The sequence below is a fragment of the Alligator sinensis genome, unplaced genomic scaffold (genome assembly GCF_000455745.1).
Source record: "Alligator sinensis unplaced genomic scaffold, ASM45574v1 scaffold506_1, whole genome shotgun sequence".
NCBI classification, from domain to species: Eukaryota; Metazoa; Chordata; order Crocodylia; family Alligatoridae; genus Alligator; species Alligator sinensis.
This window is the reverse complement of record NW_005842215.1, coordinates 1,293,342-1,310,978: the sequence shown is the minus strand read 5'-3', so window position 1 is coordinate 1,310,978 and position 17,637 is coordinate 1,293,342.

Genomic DNA, 17,637 nt, shown 5'->3' with positions numbered 1-17,637 from the left:
CCCCCCCGCCTTGCTCTCTGACTTTGGTGGAGGATCAGATGTGGCTCCCAGGGGGAGTAACTCTGACCACCCCTGTTCTATGACATGTAGTTTGTTAGTCAATTTTCCATGCCAAAGAAATAAGATGATAAACTTACATAAATGACCTACCTAAAAAACAACTACTGTTTTTCTACCAAAAATCTAGTTATTGCTCATAGAATACATTTGTTTTGATCTGCATGAGAGTGGCCACCTCAATATTTCATAAAGCCATTTAGTCCTGTGTAATAAATTACATTTCCTTTGCCTTTTGACTATAATAAATTTAAGTATCAAATCAATATTGGGACTATATTTTACTATCATAAGAATATAAATCTCTTCTCGCTGGTCATTTCCATTCTTTCTTTCTATTTCTGCTCCTTCTACAGTATAATTACTATGTTTGACATGGGATTAACATGTGCTCTATATGTTTTATATTTATATAGAATGAGCTGTTCATGTTTACATCTGTATATATTTATAACAAATAGGCTGTTCACTGTTTTTATCCTTCCTTCCAATATCTCCCAAGAAGTTTCTGTCTTAAGTCTGTCTTCTCATAGCTTCACACCATAAGGACCATTCTTCAAGCCAAAGAGAGCTGGTCATAGCTATCTCTAGAGCCTATCACTAGACCATAATTAACAACAGGAAACCAACATTTTCAGAAGTGTTTACTATTTTTGAGTGAATACATGTTTGGGTGAGCATTTTGGCCCTAATCTTCAAAAGTGCTAAGTTCCAGCAGCACCTACTGACTTCAGTTAGTGTGGTGGATGGTCAACACCTCTGCAGATCAGGTCCTTGATGTCTCAGTTTGGGCACCCACAGTTAGTATACATTCCTGAAAAGTTTTGCCTAAAGATTTGCTATTGGTTAAAATGAAAATAATGCTATCTACTTATCTTGTTATGAGGATTGATTAATGTAGGTTTGTAAAGCATGTCATAACCTCAGATTAAAAGTACTATTTTGCATTTCTATTGCAATTATTATTTAATTTTTGTATTGTCAGTAGGACTGAATTTGCCTCAGAACTATACTGTATAGACAAGAAATTAGACAGTAGGTCTCAAAGCTAATAATTCCTAAAATAACTCCCTATTTCCAGTGAGAACACGAACAACTTGTCTTCCAATTCATGACTGGAAGAACATGAGTATGCTTCCTTCAGACAAATGAAAACAGCACAGAAGTACTCCAAGGGAATGACCTTAAACACTAAGAATTCATTATGCTGCATGTGTTGTAATGATAAATAGCATTGTACAAGCAAAGGTCACTGCACAGACTACAAGGTACATCTATAATCCTACCTCTACTTTCTCTTTTGCTGCTGTTTTAAAGCAGAGGTGTCAAACATAAAGCCTGCAGGCTAGATCTGGCCTGCAGACCGTCATAATCTGGCCCCTGGTACGGCCCATTTTGTTGCACCGAATCATCCCCATGTGTAATGCCTGGGAAGTGTGCCACCCTGGTGCTTGCTCGGGTGTCAGGCTGTGGCACCCACAGGGACAGATGAATTTGACACCCCCGTTTTAAAGTTTTTCAAAAAGGCTTTTGAGCTAATATCCCATGATGTCCTTGTGGAAAAAACTGGAAGACTGTGAGCTTAACTGCTCAACAGTTCAGTGGGTGGAAAACTGATTGCATGGTAGGACCCAGAGAGTTCTCATGTATGGATCATTCTGGCGAGAAGTGGCCAGTGGTGTCCCTCAGGGGTCTGTGCTTGGACCAGTGCTTTTCAACATCTTCTTCAAAGATTTGGACATGGCGGTGAAAAGCTCGCTGTCCAAGTTTGCAGATGACGCCAAGTTATGGGGGAGTGTGGTCATGTCAGAAGATAGGTTACAGATACAGGTGGACCTGGACAGGCTGAAGAAGGTTCTGGTCCAGTTCTGGGTGGACCAGAACCAGATGAAGTGCAACACTCAGAAGTGTAAGGTGCTCCACCTGGGGGCAAAAAATCCCCAACATACCTACAGGCTCGGTGGTGACAATTTGACTTGCACCACAGCTGAAAGGGACCTGGGGTAGTGATGGACCATCACATGAACATGAGCTGGCAGTGTGATGCTGTGGCCAACAGGGCAAACAACACACTGGCATACATTAATCATTGCATCTCATGCAAAACTAAGGAAGTGATACTCTTACTGTACTCTGCACTGGTGAGACCACAGCTGAAGTAGTGCATCCAGTTCTGGGTGCCACACTACAACAAGGACGTGGAAAAATTTGAGAGGGTCCAGAGAAGACCCACCTGTATGATCAGGGACTTGCAAAAAAAGCCGTATGAGGAGAGGCTGAGGGACTTGGGCCTCTTCAGACTACAGAAGAGAAGGCTGAGAGGGGACTCGGTAGCGACTTACTGCTACATCAAGGGAGTACATCAAGAACTTGGTGAACAGCTGTTCACCAGGGCATCCCTGGGGAAGACCAGGAGCAATGGATACAAACTCCTGGAAGGCCGCTTCAGACTCAATTCCAGGAAAAACTCCTTCGCAGTCAGGATGTCCAGAGTGTGGAATAAACTCCCTCCAGTAGTGGTGCAGTCACCTATCCTGAAAATCTTCAAAAGGAGACTGGACAGTCACCTTGCTGGGGTCACTTGACACCAGTTGTCTTTTCCTGCCTAGTGCAGGAGGACTGGACCCGATGATCTACAAAGTCCCTTCTAGCCTCTAACAATCTATGAAAGTAAAACCTTCACATTTCACCAACCAATAAGTGAATGTCCAATTGTGATGATACAGGCCCAGGCAATGGAGCAAGGGTACAGCTGGGCAGTTCTTGAAGCTGGGCAGTCTACCAGTATTGTGACTCACACCATCATGAATGCTACATGCCCCCGGAGGCTGAGGGAGCACGGCAACTGCCCACAGGTGGCAGCGGTGGTGGCAAGGGGTGGCAGGGGGGAGCTCCTACAGGCGGCTGCAGCAGTGTCAGTGGGAGGGGGGCGGGGGGTGGAGAGCGCCAACCAGAGGTCGGTGACCACCTACAAATGCCACCAGCAGCATCAGCGGTGGCCAGCAACGATCGGGGATGGTGTTGGCGGTGGTGGGGGGGTGGCGAGCAGCGACCACCTGCAGGCACCGCTGGCAGTGTCAGCAGTGCTTTTACAAGAGGTGCACCGCCAATCTCAGGGGGTGCACATGCGCTCATTTGCACCCCCTACACATCGCCAATGCACACCACAGCACAAGGCAGCTAGCCATTAGACCAGAACTCACAGGGTAGGGACAGAAATTACACATAAACCATTGTAAGTGATCATAAGTCAGTTCAAATCAATAACACAACAGAAGCTCAGTGCACATAAACTGCTTTCAGAATGGCCAAAACTGGTTTAATATAAACCTGGATGTCTGTACTATCAGACTTAACTGATTTGGTTAAATTGGTTTATTAAACTTCTGTCCCAGATCCCCTCCAGATTCAAGTTAACTCATAGTCCCCCAGGATCCCAGAATGCTTTGCATCTCCCCTGCAAACCTGCCTTGCAGGGTGGGCAGGCTAGCCTTGGCCCGCAAGCTGTCTGCTTCAGCTGAGCAGCTAGGCATGCTCTAAGTGACCCCCAATTTCTGAGCCACTGCAGGCACATGGGTGTATTTCTAGAATCGAAGGTGAGTGTCTGTTCACTTCCTTATCAGTTCAATCTATGTAGCTTTAACTAACCTGCAAAGCTTGAATCAATTCAACCTCAGGTGCTTTGACTGTCTGTACTTAGCCATGTGAGCTCTTGCTTCAATTCCTGGCTCTGCCACTGATTTATTGTGAGACCTTGGTAAAGTCACTTCATTTAAGTGTATAGCTATAGTTTTTCACCCAACTTTATCTGTCTGGTCTATTTAGATGAACTGATTGTAGTAGGGACAGTTTCTTTTGTATGTACAAGGGTTAGTAGTGGTGTTTGAGCCACTGAGGGGCCTTGAGGTGCTACCATAATACAATTATAATGATGGAAGCAGGTGAGTGGGCAATCAGGAAAGAGAGCAGTCAGAGCCCTGATTTTATGTTTGCCTATATACCAGAAAGCTCAGGTGTAACAGTGAAAGGGCTGAAGTAATGAACCTCTTAGTCTCAGAAACCTATAGGACAGTGGTCTCTAACCTTTTTAAGAGATCACCTTTGGCATTTAAAAGATCTACCATGTGCTACTACCAGATCCCCTCCCACCCCTGCCTAGCAGGTAAGTCTGTGGGGAGGGAAGCAGGGGGCAGATAGAAGCAGAGGGAGAAAACATTATTTGGGGGTATGCCTCCCCAGCAGGTAAGTCCCACCTGGCCTGGGCCCCACTCACTTTACCCCTGCTCCTGCCTCTGTGATACTGTCCCTCACCATGGGGTCCTCGATCTAGCCTCCTCTCCTTCCCTCCCCCATAGACTGACCTGGTGGCTTGGGGCGTGCACATGTGCATGCACATGGGCGCTCAGCTCCCTACCCCAGCCTCGGATCAGCTCCAAGAGGCTCAGAGATCTACCGCAAGAGGCTCCAAGTTCTACCGATGGATTAAGATCCACTGGTTGGTGACCACTGCTATAGGAGCTGTGAACTGAAATAACACTACTTGTTCGTGTGGATTGGCACTTCTGACCCAGCCATTACCCTGGCTTCTCCCCGCTGCCTGACTGATTCCATGTGTGCAAAAGTCCTCCACTGACACATGTACCTTGGTACTGGGCTTTGTGGCCAGATAAAATGGCGCCATGGACCTGATCTGGTCTGCAGGTCATAGGTAGCCAACCCCTGTCCTAACAGGAGCATTCAGGAACCAGCAATCAAACTTAGTCTCCAAATTCCAATTGCTTATTTCAGACAATCTGAGTTATTCCTTCCCACTTTCAGGTCTTAATTCTACTTACTTTGTTGTCACATAATAATTAGAGGTATTTCTCATTAAAATCCTATTTTTAGCTTTCCTGACACCTGAAGTTTTAAATGTGAGATATGAATGTTATAGCTAGGTTTTGTGATATAAGAAATCATACCTTTAAGTGGATTAGTTTTGAAGACAGAAAGTCTGGGGAGGGGTACCACAGGAGCCAGGGTGTGTTAAAGAAGCAGTTATAATTAGAGATTATTAGAGATTTTTTTTTCAAGCCTGGGGAGCCCAGAGTGATTCCTGAACATCACATGGTATCAGGGCTAAACTGAAATTAACAAAGATAACCCAAGTGAAAAAATGAAGCCGCTGAAGCTGTCAGAGCTCAAACTCTCTGGAAATAGGGAATCATTTGATACCTGCAAGCAGTGGGTACCAGTGTAAAGGGTACCGGTATAAAGGACAACAATCAGAAGGTAGCTTTATTTCTCACAATGACAGGTTCTGATACTTGGGCAATGTACAGATATTCCCAGGATTCAATCTACACTCATGCCATCTGTCCAGACATTCACCAGTGCTGGGAGCCAGATCTAGATAAGTTGGGGTGGAGGAATGGTGGGCAAAATTGGGGGTGGCGGGGGGGAGGAGAGAGGGAGGTTGTTGTGCTAGCTACCTTTTGTGGTTAGATCAGGCACAGGTTAGACTGATCTACATAGCTCACCACCTAGGTGAACTAAAGTTAGATCAGGCCAGCCATTTTTTGCCCAAACTAACCTTCCCAAACGTCTGTATTGTTCAGCTTTTAGATTGACCTAACACCTAGTTAGGTCAAACTACATGTAAGATCCACACATAAATGAACTAAGTTAGATCAAGTGGGCATTTTTTGCCTGATCTAACCTCTCAAGCTTGTGTACAGTTAAGCACTTAGGTCGATCTGATTCTAGTTAGATCAATCTAAGTGTAACATCTGTACGTACCCTTGATTTGTCAGTTTTCAGCTAATTCAAGCAAAGGCAGTCAACTATGAAACTCTGTTATAAAAAAATATGCAATGTTGCCCACAAGATTAAAAATGAAACATAACATACATTTTTACCCAGAAACTATTAAAAGAAAGTGAAACTATAGAAAAAATTGTCACTCATCTCAGACTAAACAGATGATTTTGCCAGTTTAGAAGCTGAGACCTTGAAAAGAAACCAGGCTGTTATTAGGATCTGAAACAAAAACTAAGATTACTAGGAGATCCAGAATTAACCCTTAACAAGTCATTTGGATTTGTTAAATATAGAAGTTACCCAGTCCAGACTGTAGTTTAAGGAGAGTGGATAGTTGTCTGACATTGTAGGCATGCCTATCTAAAATGCCACAAGGTAAAGCACCTGAAGCAGAATCAAGCAAGAACAGCGTATAGAGTTGTACAAGCAGTGGCAAAGAGCACAAGCCAGAACACTATTCAGCCTAAGATTAAAAGATGCAAAAAATGAAAGGCATTACACTCCTTCACAAGAATCAGCAAATACCAGAAAGGACAGAGAATAACAGCTTCACTAACTCAGATGATTTTTCTCATATCAATAGTAGATAGTGTTGCACCATGAGATGAAAGGAATGTCAGTCTGCAAGCAAATGGAAAATTTGTTACTCTTGAGTTAGACCCTGGTGAATAGGTCAGTGTTTTGCCAGAAAACATCATTATTAACTGTAACAAAAAAGCCACAAGTAGCAAAAAGGCAATGAAGCAAAATAGGTCTTACAGAAGTGGCTTTACCCCGATTAAGAAATATGTGAACTAAATGACAATGTGAAAAGGGTAGAATTTGTATTAATGTCAAAAAAGCACACCTTTCGGGGTGAAAAGTGTGCCAAGCCTTTGATTGTATCAAGTAGACATGAAACAGAAGAGAGACAAAAACAAATGACAGAATTTAAGCACATTTTGGAGGGGATAGGGTAGTTTTCCACAGAATGCAGAATAGAATTGAAGGGCCCCTAACATCATATAATTCATGCCTCTATGAAAGATCATCCTAAAGCAGAGATTAAAAGAGGATTTAGGTAGGCTCACTGCTCTGGGAATCAGAGAGCAAGCATAAGAACCAATAGAGCAGGTACATTTGCCAGTCATTGTCAAAAAGAGATTAATCCTTTTGCTTATATGATCATAGGAAAGTAGGGCTGGCAGGGACCTCACAAGGTCATCCAGTCTATCCTTCTGCTTAAGGCAGGAACATCTGTAACTAAACCATTCCAGCCAAGTGTCTGTCTAACCTGCTTTTGAAAACTTCGAAGGGTGGAGATTCCACACTTTCTCTAGGCAGCCTGTTTCAATGCTTGACCATCCTCATAGTCAGAAAGTTCTTCCTAATCTCTAACATAAATTTCCTCTACTCAAGCTTGAGGCCGTTGATTCTAGTCCTGTACCCTAAAGCCACAGAGAAAAGCCTATCTCCATCTTCTCTGTAATTGCCCTTAAGGTATTTGAAGATTGTTGTCAAATCCCCCTCAGTCTTCTCTTATCCTGATGAAATAACCCTCATTCTTTCAGCCTTTCTTCATAAGTCTTGCCTCCCAGGCCCCTCAATATTTTTATTGCTGTCTGCTGGACTCATTCCAAACTGTCCTCATCCCTTTGAAATGCAGGGCCCAAAACTGGACACAGTGCTCTAAGTGAGGCCACACCAGTGCTGAATAGAGCAAAAGAATCACTTCCCTTGATTTGCAAGTAATACTCCTGTTAAAACAACCCAGTATGTTTTTGACTTTTATTTGCAAGAAGAGCACATTGCTGGCTCATATTTAGCTTATGGTTTACTGTAACCCCCAAGTCCTTCTCTGCAATACTGCAGCCTAGCCAGTCATTCCCCAGTCAGTATTTGGGTGTGCCATTATTCCACCCCAAGTGAGGAACTTTGAATGTGTCCCTGTGGAATCTCTTCTGATTATGCCTGGGCCCAAAGAATTACATAAGTGTGTAAAAAGGAAACATTTCCCACTACTTACAAAAGGAGACATTTTGGGAAATGTAGATAGTGCCAAATATTTTTTACACTAAATATGCCATCAGAGTTCTTATTAAGTGCCCTTAACAAAACTGAACACATGTTTGTACAGAGTTGGAGTGGTGTAGCTATGATGATTCAGGAAATGTCTAAGAAGCAAGGATTTTTTGTGATATACAATTGATCCAATAAAAGATAGTTAGAGAGTTCTAGGATAAGTTTTTGGGCATCAGGTGTCTTTCCTCTCACATGTTTGTGTACATTCAACATCTATTTTGGACAACATTGTTTCCACACACTGCTGTTTGGGCAGTGTTCAATACCCAAAGTATCTAACTAGTGTCTTATGGTAGTTTAGGGAATACTCTGGTTTACATAGATGGTGCTTTTATATGGAGAAAAAGAATAAAAGAGTCTGTCCAGAGGCTCTGGGATACACTGGAAAGAACTAGATCTGCTGGCTACAACTAAATAAATGAAAATATAAATTCCATAATGAAACAAAAATAACACACCTGAGAGACAAGTTAATATCAAGTGGGTACAGGCCAATCACATCCAGGCTGGGGCTACCTCCAGGATACCTGGGAATTGCTTGGATTCCTTGAAGGGTGAGTTTTGCTTTGTGTAGCTTCCCAGAGCAGCAACTTGTCCAATGGACTTGGGATACAAATCTTAATTAAGAGTTTGAGAAACTGAAGTCATTCATTAAAATATCCCTGGTGGGTTTTGAAATACTTAACAACAGTCAGTACAACATTAAAATATTTATGGACAAGACCAAGGAGGGAACTGGTGTAATCCTTTCATAGCAGTGTGTTCAAATGTGGGGACCTGTGGCTTACTGTCATGAAGTTTACAGAAACAGTGTTGAAAACAATAGGAAGTGGCTTTGGTTTTTGTAGGTGAATGTAAAGGTTCATGTTTTAGTTGTGGCATGCCAACTTTAGCAAAACCTTACCAGAAACCACGTATTGCTATTGCCAAAGATTGTCCCTTCTCCTGGGAACATGGATCATTTTCAAACTGAAAATAAATTTAAGAGATTGCGTGACTGCAGACATACTCTAAAGCATAACGTAAATGCAGAGGAGCAGAGTGAAGACCTGATTGTGATCTCACGTATATGACAAAAATAACCTGTCAGGTCTCAGACAACACATATACTGCTGCTAAGTTGGGAGAAGACCCAGCAGAAAATAATTAAGGTGGCTGGAACAGCATATTACCATCCTCTATTATGATTTTAAGGTACAGAGTGGTGGTACAATTTTGTTTAAAGGCACTGGGATAATGATCCTTACAGCATTACAGAAAAATAGGTTTAAAAGGATGCATGAAGGAAATGTAGGGACTGAAAAATCTAAGAAAAGGCCTAGAGATATTTTATACTGATTTCAAATCAGAAAAAGTTAAGGCTTGTCAGATAAATCAAAAATATAAGCCAGCTCAAATGAAAGAGCCTGCAGTGATGGCACATGAAAAATTGGCTCCATGGAGCAATGTAAGCATGTTTTTTCCCATGGCCATGGGAAGAATAAAACCTCTTGTCTACTCATTCTATACTATTATTCTCACTTCTTTCAGATAGTCTTACTAGAAGATGCCAAAGCTAAAGAGCTGCTTATGCAAGTGAAATCTGTTTCATCAGACATGGTGTACCTGACTCAGTAACAATGAGTTACAGTTTAGTGGATATGAGTTCAGTAGTTTGAAATGAAGCTTGTTTTTTACAGATGCAACTGCTAATCCCCATTATCCCTGATGCAACAGATTGGTAAAAACTGTGTTACCATAATAGAGCAGCTACTGAAAAAGACTGTGGGGTCAGACTCTAATCCATATTCAGCACAACTAAAGACAGTGCAAAAGAAAGATGGCTGGTCACTTCCAGACCAAATTGCAAACTAGTCTGACCTGGAAAAAGGATTTTCTCAATCTAAATGTGGTGATTTTTTGGAGCAGAAAAGCTAGACCATCCAGATGGGAAACTGGGTTTTGAGTGCTATCAGGAATATCTATGTATTCTAGTTGTCCCCCTGCCTTACCTTATCTAAAAACATGAATTTTAAGTATAAACTGAGAACTGGTGTGCCTGCAATGATAGAAACGGGATTTGCAGAAGTATAAGGGGAGATAAGTATAAAGATAAAGATAAACAATAATACAATATGACGGGATAGTGGCAACTGCCACCGCATCATAAAAACAATGCAGTGTGCAAATGAAGAATCTATTCCCTTTATGACCTCATTATGATGAAGTCTGTTGGAATTCAAATGACCCAGTCAGTAATTCAGCTAAAATGCCTTTAATAAATCCACAGGCCAATAGCAGTTTTACAGTTACTTTAACACTTTCTAAAATGCTATAACAAAATACTAACTACACATTAGATAGCAGTGTACAATACTTAATGACAACACCCACATAGTAATTACAGTTACAAGCATTTGATCAACATAGATACATACAACTGGGCTAGCAAGGGAGTTTCTAGCTGTGCCATATCAGCTCTCACTAGCAAAAAATCCATCTTCTCTGCCACTTTTCCTTGTTACTTTCTATATTCATTCTTGGTGTGTCTCCCTAGACTTCTTGGAGCCAACCTTCTTGACACCCTAGCCTACCAATCCCCTTCCTATTGTTCACCCACTTTTATTGCCTACATTAGCACATCTATGGCTTATCACACTTCATTCTGCCATCATTAGCATTTTGACTGTCTGTGTGCATATGTGCAGCTGGTGCAAGTAAGTGTGTGTGTGTGTGTGTGTGTGTGTGTGTGTGTGTGTGTGTGTGTGTTTCTCTCAAATCATAGATTCCTGGAATTGTCATTCTTTCATCCAATATAATAAAACAAAAACATCCCAAAGCCTATTACATAATTAAAATGTATGTCATTATTCCTACAAAGCTGTAGGCAAGATTGTAGGTGTGTTTGAACAGAACAATAACAACTCCAGATTTGGCAAAGAGAAGGTTGGCAGATACAGAGCTACCAGCAGCAGAGAGAAAAGGCTCCTCTTTTCAAGGCAGAGGACTTAATATTGAATGAATATGGGAAACACTGGAGGAAGTTGTTTTCATATGGGACAAAGGAATAAAAGTTTATATTCTGGATAATTGTGTAAATGTTAATGTGACAAATATAAATATAGAGGATGTTTTTAGACTGGTATAATAATTTTAAAAATAATATTTTTGGTATCATAGAAACGAGTAGGACTTACTTCCACAATGGAAAAAGTCTATCAACTTGAGAGTGAGAAGGAGCCCTGAAATGCTTCCTAGTTGAGGGTCAGTGAAAGAGCAAAGCAGCTAAAGTGTAAAAATGAGTTTGCCAGACTTTATTTTAATTATTGATTTCTTTTTTGGAAATGCAAACATTTTGGCCTGCTTAATTTGAATGTCTGTGTCACTCTCCATCTTCTTTCAGCAGAGAAAATTTCTACAATTCATTTTAAATGTAACAAAATAAGACAACACAATAATTCCTCCTGCTGTTTTCATGTTAGTAGAAGATTAAGAAAAATGTAAACTTACTGTGAGAGTGAATATTTATAAAAATCAGTTGTTATTAAACATATAGGGCCTGATTCTGCTTCCCTTCCTTACATCAGGTAATATATTTAAAAGTGTGTAGAAGAATGGATGAATAAATAAGCTTGAACAAAAGGTATTCTCATCCTCTTATGAGCCTTCTGGCAGCTAACAGCAGATGGAGGGCCCCCAAAGTGGGTTTTTAAGAAGTAAGGAGATGAATGGACTTTCCTTTGGCCTGAGGATAATGAGAGGTGGTTAACAGGGCTCTTAGAACTCCTGGTGCTATGTTTGTTTATTTCAAAAGAGGATTAGATTCAGGTCTGTGCTATTCCTTGCTGAAAAGAGGAGTGGTTTAACCTACAAATGCACAGAACCCCATAGATAGGAGAGATGCAAGAAAGGCCCTTTTCTTATGCGCTATTGCCTAGTCTTCCTGCTTCACCAAGGAGTTGTACCTAGTAGGGGTATCAGACTATTGCTGATCTTGAAGCTGATTGAAAGGATGTTCTATAGCAGTGTTTGTCAACCTGGCAGAGTTCCAGCCTGCAAGGGGCTGCTTGGGGTTGGGGGGAGTGAGAGGAGGGTGATCACTCAGGCGGGGGGTACCACATGTGTGTGCACACACATACACATGTGCGTGGCAGCCAGGCAGTGTGGAGAGCAGCTCCTGTACCTCCCCGCAGGTAAGTCTATCGGTGGGGATGGGGGGTGTAGATGGCATGGTGGAGGGGCGGGGGGAGGGGTACAGGTGACACATCAAGAGGGCATGGGGGAGATATGCCTGCTCAGATTTGTGTGCCCACAGTGGGCATAGGGCTGCAGCCTGGCTGGACTGGCATGGGCAAAAGCTGTCTCTGTGGCCCAGCAGGAGGGACCCAGCACAGGAGGGTGGATAGGGGTTTTGAGACTTGCTGCTGTCACCACTGCCACAGGCAGGACCCACATGTTAGCCGTGCTGCCAGCAGTGTGAGGAGTAATGGATGGGGGGGAAGGGGCCACACTGCCCTCACCTTCTCCCACCCCCAGTCACTCATGCACTGGCTCATGGCTCTACCCTGCTGCCATGGCCAGCCACTGCTGCTGCACCCCTCAAGCCTCCTGAACTTCCTGCCATCCTACTTCCCCTCTCGGGTAGAGCCATGGACTGAGAGCAGGAGTAGTGGTGGCCGGGCCATGATGGCAAGGTAGAGCCGTGGCCCAGTGCATAAGTGGCTGGCGATGGGAGCAGGTGAGGGCAGTTTTGCCCCTCCTCACTTGTCCATTACTCCTTATGCTGTTGGCAGCACAGCTAGCATGTGGGTCCTGTCAGTGGTGGTGGCAGCAAGAAGTCTCGCAACCTCTCTCTGCCCTCCCATGCTGGGTCCCACCTGCTGGGTCATGGAAACGCCTCCTGCCTGTGCTGGTCTGGCCAGGCTGCAGCCCCATGCCTGCTGTGGGTGCACAAATAAGTGGGGGAATGTGCCCTCCCATACCCCCTCACCCCACACACTCACCCCCAGCCCCAGACAATGGGGGGCTGAGGCCTGGGGGCAGTGAGTCAGGAATGAAGAGCACCAGCAGGGCTGGGAGATGGGGGCTGTGGTTTGGGAGTGAGGGAATCCAGCAGGGCCAGGGGGCTGTTTTCTACTTAAACTATTTACTAGGTCGGGACTGGCCATCAATATTTACCAGTGGATCCTGGTATAAAAAAGGTTGAGAGCCACTGTTCTATAGTGTGAAAGAGAAGCTCAGGCAAGATACCGGAGTCCTTTGCTCTTGTTTGCTCTATCCTGTGGTATTCAACCTTCTGGAAGAGTAACATGAGGCAAGTCTATGAGCCAGATCCTGGGCACGGTATCGGTGCACAGGTGTGATCCCGTGCACCAGTCTGATCCCACACACAGGGTCTGGTCATGTGCTGGCCAGATCCTGTGTGCTAGACCTGGCTACCCCATGACAGACCTAAAGTGCAGGACCATGTCATCTGTTTTCCAGCTGTTCCCTTCTGGTCCAGAGATTTGGCAGCAGGGAATCAGCAAGTAACACTGGTATCGCTCCCCTGGGCACAAAGTTTCTGGACCCAGAGGGAGCCTCGTAGGCCAGAGGCTGAACACCACTGCCTTTAGAGGATGTAGGTATCTTTTCTACTCCATATTTTTTGCTGGCAGAAAACTGGTTTAAAAAATTCATGTCTCCAGGTATATTGCAGCCCAAGTTTCCTTTTCTATCCATTGTTAGTTTCAGTTGCAGCTGGCCCTCTTCTTCACCCTTTTGTATCATATTCTGTGAATGGAGACCATATGGTTTAAATAGTTTAGATCTATATAAATCACAAAGCATGAAAATTTAATTAGAATGGATCAACTATGTAGTTGCTCCATTTAGAGCTAATAAATTAAAATGATAACATCAGAAAATGTTGATGGAATAAAAATGTTAATTACAAAACTATTGCTGAGAACAAAAATGCTGAAGAGATACTTATGATGTCCACTAATGAAAAATCTGAGAATCCAGCAAGAAGCAAATAGTGGTGCTTGTACTCTCTTACCTTAAATAATTTTGTAATATTAACTTTCATTTAATATTATTTACATAAGAATCAAAAGAATAACAGTACATACTGTATATCTTCTCTATGCAGTGAAACAATTTACAAGGTTACATGGAGGTGGAAATCCTGTTGAATATGAAAATACAGGCATCAGAGATTCTTAGAACTTTATTAAGCAGATTAGCTCACAAACCAAAGGAAAGGAGATCTCTCTTCCTGTTTGTTTTTAAAGACCCCTGAGAGAGCTTTTCAGTTGGTTCTGTGGTTGTTGTCAGGCAGAAGATTTCTGAAGGCAGTAGATTGCCATTCCTGGTTATATTTATTTTCCTGCCCTTCTATGTTCAAATCTTAAAATAGCAAACCCTAAAAGTCTTCACTATAGAGAATCACAATGTCCCTTATGAATCTTTCCATCAGTAGGGTTGCAAGTGGTCCATTTTCTCTACCTGTTCAATTTGTCCATGACCCTCCTCCCCTTTGATGGGCTTTGATCTCTCAGCAATCAGCTTCTTTTCTTTTGTTAATCGTCCCTCTGCTTTCCCTGGAAATTTCTCTCACCCCTTCCCCACTGCTGTTTTTCACTATGTTGTGCCTGGCTCCTTGTCATCAGCAGAGATTCGGGTTTTCTGTTTCCCATGGTAAAAACAAGTAAAATGCAGATTCCCCGCTTTTATTGGAGGAAAATGTGCATTTCTCATTTTAGTGGACAAACTTTAAAGATTTTGCAGTTTTGTAACAAGTCCTCTTCAGGCTGGCAGAGTTCGGGGAAGGAAGCGGGAGGAGGGCGGTTAGACAGGGGATGCCATGGGCATGTATATGCACGTGACTGCCAGGCAGCCTAGACAGCAGCTCCCTTAGATAAGTGTGTGGGGGGAGGAGGAATTGAGGCTCCCATAGGTAGGCAGGGAGGCAGTTGGGTAGGGCTGGGGCTGCTGCCCAGCCACGCAGTGATGGGGTCCCAGGGCTGTAATACATGGCTGCAGGACCCATCAGGGAGCAGGATGGGGCCATGGACAGCTCTTACAGGGGGCATGGGGAGCAGGGGGATGGCTCCCCCTGTTGTGTAGACAACCAGGGGGGCAGGGGGGAACCATGCCCCCCAGATCTCTGCACAATGTGGGGGTGGGTGCAAGGGCAGGCAGCCTGCTGTGGGTTCAGGCTCCCCCTCGGCTGCCCTCCCCTCCACAGCCCAGCGGATGCAATCTAGTGCTGCAGGGAACAGCAGGGCTGTGTGGGGATCCCCCTGCTTCTGCAAGCTCCATGCTGCCCTGGTGAGGCATCCTCTGTGCATGCAGCAGCAGTGAGGGGCACAACCCTGCGCCACCACCCCTATGACTGCTGCATGTGCAGGGGATGCCTCAGCAGGGCACGGTGGCAGCATCCACAGCAGGGGATGGTCTCAACAGCAAGGAGCTTTCCTGCATGGCCCTGCTGTGTCCTGCAGCGCTGGGTCACACCCACTGGCCTGCGGAGGCCCCAGGGGAGGGCAGCAGGGTGGGAGCCTGAGACCTCAGTGGGCAGCTCGCACCTGCCCCCACCCCATGCACAGATCTGGGGGGCCTGGGTCCCCCTGCCTCCCTGAGAGTGTGCACAGGGGTGGGGAGCTGCCCCCACCCTGCAAGCCCACAGCAGATGGGCAACAGCCACTGCCTCCTGAGGGGAGCAGGGGGCTGTGGACTCAGGTCCCTGGCCCCATAGTCCTGGCAGCTGGGGGCCCTCTCTGGCATGGCTGGTGGGGGGGCAGGGGCTGTGGTGGGGCGCAAGGGATACCAGCAGGGCTAGGTGGGCTGGGGGGGCTTTCATTTTAATAACAGATTTTGGGGGGTTTATCCAAGAATTTGCTATTTTTTTATCAGATAATTTGCAATTTTTTGCCTGGGAAAACCAGGATCCCTGGTGATCAGTCAGAAGACAGGGTAGATATGCATCTTTATAGAATAAATCATCTGGCTACCTACCTTTCTCCTTGTGATCAAACGTGAGGAAAAACAACATCCTACATTCAAAAGGTTGTCTAACTTTATCCCAACTACAATACAAAATATCATTCTAGGAAATCCTTTTCTCCATGTATGTAAAAACACTAAAGTTCATAGCATTGAACCTATTTTATTATGTAAAGGACCAATTGATCATAGAATAAAAATAAATGACTGCACCTACTTTGGATCTCAGTAGGCTTCTTTATATAAGCCTTCTTTATAAGGCTTCTTCATATAATGGCAAAACTTTCACCTTTTTCCCAATTTGGATATCTAACACTTTTATATGAGAGATCTTCTCTGAAGTGCTGTTGTTTTATTCAAATGTGGCTTATGCAGAGCTCAATCTGTATTTTTTATCTGTAGTGAGAAATAACACTGTTAGTCTCAAAATTTACTCATTTACTCAACAGTCCAGTTAATATCTCAGTGTCTATCTCTCTGCAAAGCCTTAGAATCATAGAAAGTTAGGGTTGGAAGGGACCTCAGGAGGTCATCTAGTCTAGTCCAACCCCCTCCTTAAAGCAGGACCATCCCCAGCTAGATCAATCCAGGCAGAACTTTGTCAAGCCGGCCTTAAAAACCTCCAAGGATGGAGATTCTACAATCTCTCTAGGAAACCCATTCCAGTGCTTCACCATCCTCCTAGTGAGAATGTTTTCCTAATCTCAAACCTAAACCTCCTTTGCTGCAACTTGAGATTGTTGCTCCTTGTTCTCTTATCTGTCATCACTGAGAACAGTCCGGTTCCATTCTCTTTCGAACCCCACTTCACATAGTTAAAGGCTGCTATCAAATCCCCTCCTCCGTCTTCTCTTCTGCAGACTAAATAAGCCGAGTTCCCTCAGTCTCTCCTCATAAGTCATGTACCCCAGCCCTCTAACCATTTTTGTCCCTCTCTGCTGACCTCTCTCCAACTTGTCCACATCCTTTCTATAGTAGGGGGCCAAAAACTGGACACAGTACTCCAGATGTGGCCTCACCGGTGCAGAATGGAGTGGAATATTATAGAAGAATAATACCTTCTCTCTATCTGCCGGCAATGGTCCCACTAATGCAGCCCAGTATGCTGTTGGTTCCAAGCCTGTAGCAGTACATGGGATTCTTCTGTCCTAAGTGCACAACGTTGCACTTGTCTTTGTTGAACCTCATGAGAATTTTTTTGGCCCTATCCTCCAATTTGTCTAGGTCACTCTGAATCCTAGCCCTACCCTCTAGTGTATCTACTACTCCCCACAGCTTGGTGTCATCTGCAAACTTGCTGAGGGTGCAATCCATCCCATCTTCCAGATCATTAATGAAGACACTAAACAAAACTGGCCCCAGGACCAACCACTGGGGCACTGCACTTGATATTGGCTGCCAGATAGACATCGAGCCATTGATTACTACCTGTTGAGTCCAACAATCCAGGCAGCTTTCTATCCACTTTACAGTCCATTCATCCAACCCATACTTCCTCAGTTGCTTAAAATAATGCTGTCTGTGGGAGACTGTATCAAAACCCATACTAAAGTCAAGGTATATTTTGTCTACTGCTTTCCCTGCATCAACAGAGCCATAGATCATCATAGAAGGCAATCAGGTTGGTCAGGCATAAATTGCCCTTGGTGAATCCATGCTGACTGTTCCTAATCAACTTCTTCTCCAATTGCTTAGGAATGGATTCTTTGAGCAGGGACAGCCCACAATTTTTGGGAGCCCCCTGCAAGAAAT